Source organism: Triticum dicoccoides, chromosome 1A (assembly GCF_002162155.2).
Source record: "Triticum dicoccoides isolate Atlit2015 ecotype Zavitan chromosome 1A, WEW_v2.0, whole genome shotgun sequence".
NCBI classification, from domain to species: Eukaryota; Viridiplantae; Streptophyta; class Magnoliopsida; order Poales; family Poaceae; genus Triticum; species Triticum dicoccoides.
The window spans coordinates 443751445-443755887 of NC_041380.1; positions in this window are offsets into that span (position 1 = coordinate 443751445).

Genomic DNA, 4443 nt, shown 5'->3' on the forward strand with positions numbered 1-4443 from the left:
ACCTCTCACTCGGGGGTTTAGCTGCAGCCCAGTGCTCGCCTAAGATATAGAAATCCTACCGAGTGAAGAGCAAACCTCTCACTCGGAGGCTTAGCTGCAGTCCAAGTACTCGCCTAAGTTATCAAAATTCCTACCTAGTGAAGAGCAAACCTCTCACTCGGGGGCTTAGCTGCAGCCCAGCGCTCGCCTAAGTTATCAGAAATCCTACCAAGTGAAGAGCAAACCTCTCACTCGGAGGCTTAGCTGCAGTCCAAGTACTCGCCTAAGTTATCAAAATTCCTACCGAGTGAAGAGCAAACCTCTCACTCGGGGGCTTAGCTGCAGCCCAGCGCTCGCCTAAGTGGACTAAGGAATAAGTCGATTGCAGTAAGCGCCCCGCTTTGAACCTGCAAAAGGCATTTCGAGCCAAAAGCAATCATATTCAAACACCAAATTCAAGTTCGGATCGATACCTAAAGGAACCGAAAGTGCTCAGGCGCTAAGCCCGTTAAGGTTTATCGGTTACAACTCCACTCGGCATACCGAGGCAAATTTAAAGCGTCGAGTTTAGAAGAAGTTTTTTACCCCTCCTGTGGAGGGCTGGAAGGTGCAACAAACTCATCAAGATCAATTCCATCTGCGATCCGAGTGGCAGCCGCAAGGAAAGTTTCCATAAAGGACCTGAAGTCGTGTTTCTTGGTGTTGGCCACCCGGAGGGCCGCCAGCTTGTCTTCTCGCGCATCTTTGCAGTGGACTCGGGCCAGACACAGAGCAACATCTGCATCGCATCGAGCCGAGGACTTTTTCCACTCCTGCACTCGACCAGGGATCGTGTTCAAGCGAGCCATCAGCGACTCGAGGTCGTTCTGAAGTGTCTCCCCGGGCCAGAGCGTCGAGTCGATGCGAGATGTGGCGACCTTCAGCCTTGCAAGATAGTCCACGACAGCTGCAACACGGGACTCCAGTCGGAAAACATTCATGGCAACTTCGTCATCCATCGGAGAATTGACGGGGTCAAGGTTTGGTTCCAGCCGGCTAGTTTCTTCTTCAAAGTTTTGACAAAATTCTGCAAGGACGATCACCGAGTCAAGGCGATGGTCGAATGGAAAAACCACGGTTGGAAATGATCGCCGAGCATAGAGATTTACCTTCAAGCATAAGAAACAGCTTCTTGGCAAGACCATTCAGGAAGGCCTCCAGATCTTTTTTCTTCCCAAGAGCAGCTTTCAGATTGGCATTTTCTTGCTCAAGCTTGGCGATTGAAGCTAACTTCTCGTCAACAAGCTTGATCTTCTCAGCTAGTTCAAGGTCCTTCTTCCGTTGGGCCTCCCTCACCTTACCTGCAAGTTACAGCAAGATCAGATTTTGAAACAAATAAAGGGAAAAAGCAGTCGTCAAGGTCTCACCAAACATACCTTCGGTCTCCTCCTTTGCCTTCGTCAGATTCTCCTGAACCAGCTTCAAATTCAGCTCGAGCTGAATGTGTTTGTTTTCCAGCTCAGAGTAGCGAGCCACAAGATCACAGGAGTTCTGCGAAGAACCAATCGACTAAAATGTCAAATATAATTCACTTCCGAGTGAAAAAGGAAAAATCACGCGTTTCTAAGACTACAGCCGAATACGAGCATTCGACCGTAGTCTCGGGGACTACACCCAGTGGGTGCACTCAGCGTGCCCCCACTAATCGACCAGTCGAAGACAGAGTCAACCAGTCGACCGGTTTGCGAAATCCAGTCGCCTTAGTCGAATGACGGAAAGACTGAAATTGTAAAGCCTAAGGCCGACTGCCCGCAGTCGACCTTAGCCTTGGGGACTACACCCAGTGGGTGCACTCAGCGTGCCCCCACTAATCCTATTTGAAGACAGAGTCGACCAGTCGACCTCAAAAAAAAAAGAAAAGAGATATCTTCTTTAAGACTGTAATCGACTCCCAGCAGTCGACCACAGTCTCGGGGACTACACCCAGTGGGTGCACTCAGCGTGCCCCCACTAATCGACCAGTCGAAGGCAGAGTCGACCAGTCGACCGGTTTGCGAAATCCATTCGACATAGTCGAATGACGCAAAGACTGAAATTATAAAGCCTAAGGCCGACTGCCCGCAGTCGACCTTAGCCTTGGGGACTACACCCAGCGGGTGCACTCAGCGTGCCCCCGCTAACACGGAGTTTAACTCGACACACCCAGTGGGTGACTACTATAAATTCTGGAAAGAAAAGTTTCTGATAGCATATCCTAACAGAACAAATGGTGGTCGACTGACCTGAACATTGCGTTAAAGGGCGGAACTGGCGTCGTAAGCTGCCTGGCTCGCATCCCGAATGGTCTTCAACTGCTCCATCATGATCCCTGCTTGGCGTATTGCCTCCTTCGCTGCGCCAGCTTGGTCCTCTGGGACGTGGTGCGTCGTGAAGAGGGAGGGCTGCGGAGCACTCGTCAGTGGATCTGCGAAGGACACGGTGTGTCGAGTGGTGTTCCCCTCCTCCGCGACCAGAGCCTCAGGCACCGTCACATCCTAGGTCACCTTGCTGGCAGACGCTTTCCTACTCCTTCTGTACTTCAGCGGTTCCTCATCTTCATCATCATCAGGGAGAGTGATTACAACATTGGATGGAGCTACAGAAAAGAATCAGGATTAGATCATGAGTCAGTCGACTAAAGACAGTGTTAAGAATATAGTACCAGGTTTTGAGGTTGCTGCGTCCTCCATCTCATGGTCGTCAGCCCGGGCCGAGGTCTCAGAAGTAGCAGCACTGCAACTCCAAAGAGTCAGTCGACTAACTCCAGCGCCAACCAGAGATAAAGTTCACACAAAACAAGAAGACTTAAGCAACATGATTACCCTGATATGGTGGGGATGGACACCTTCATCTTCGGCAGGTGCTTGGTCGGCTTCGACGGGGCCGCCCTGGGCTGCTTCGGCGCCTTTTCAGTCGGCGCCAGAGAGGTGGTCCGAGGGCGCTTGGTCGACTGTGTAACAGTCGCGACCCCCTCGCCGCGTTCAGTCGCAGGGTCATGGACAAGTTTCGACCGCCTTTCCGAGCGCGGTGGTGCGACCTCCTCCTCCTCCTCTTCCCCTTCTTCATCGTCATCATCATCATCGTCATCGTCATCATCATCGGCCTCGGCGGCGTCCGAGTCCCACTCCTCCTCCTGGCTCTCGCCCCCGCTCGCTTCTCCCTCCTCAGTTGGAGCCTGCGCTCCGTTGGGCATCGAGTACAGTTCAGTGAGGGTCTGAGGGACAACAAGACAAAGATCAGTCGACCGATCGGCAGAGAAAGCAGAAATAAATATGACGAGAATACAATGGGAAGTGGGGCAGACATGCCTTGTTTGGGTCACTGTGGCAGTCGAGTGGAGGAATCCTTCTGGCCCCGCGAGGGTTGTCCTTGTTCCCAGTAACAGCGGCCATCCACCTTTCCAGAGTGGCATCGTCGACTGCTTCTGGATTGACCCGAGTCACATCCTCAGTCCCACAGTACAACCACATGCAATGGCTCCGGAACTAAAGAGGCTGGATTCGGCGCCTAAGGAAAACTTCCAGGAGATCCATGCCCGTCACTCCCTCCCGAACCAACTGAACTACGCGCTCCATCAGCATCTTCACGTCAGCTTTCTCCTCCGGAATCAGCTTCAGAGAGGAGGGCTTGTTCACTCGGTCCATGGTAAATGGAGGGAGTCCACTCGACTGCCCCGGTGTCGACTCATCCTAGCAGTAGAACCAGCTCGACTGCCAGCCTCTGACTGACTCGGGAAATGTCATGGCTGGGAAGGTGCTCTTGTTTCTCACCTGGATCCCCAGACCTCCACACATTTGGACCACTCGGGTTCTTTCGTCGCCTGGACTCGCCTTCTTCACAGTTTGAGAGCGACATGTGAATATGTGCTTGAACAAGCCCCAGTGTGGTCGACAGCCCAGAAAACTCTCGCACATGGACACAAACGCGGCAAGATAGGCGATAGAATTCAGGGTGAAGTGGTGGAGTTGCGCTCCAAAAAAGTTCAAGAAACCACGGAAGAAAATGCTCGGCGGCAAAGAGAATCCGCGGTCGACATGGGTAGCCAGAAGCACGCACTCACCCTCTTCCGGCTGGGGCTGCCACTCTTTCCCCGGAAGCCTCGCAGCTCCATGGGGGATCAGGCCCTCGTTGGCCATGTCGAGGAGATCCTTCTCCGTGATGGTCGACTGGATCCAATCTCCCTGGACCCAGCCTTTCGGCAGGCGGGATCTGGACGAAGACCCACCGCGGCTGGTGGATCTCCCCTTCGCCTTCTCCGTCGCCAACGCCTTCTTCGCACGCTCCAGCGCCGCCGTCTTCTCCTTGACCATGGCTTCCGGCGGGGCGCGTGAGGAGAAGTGGTGCGGAGGCGAGAGCGAGCGCGTTGGGCGGAGACGAAGGAGGCAGAGAGAGAATGCTGAGGCACTGTTCAAAAACCCTCGCCGGGCGCATTTATAAGATCCCTTC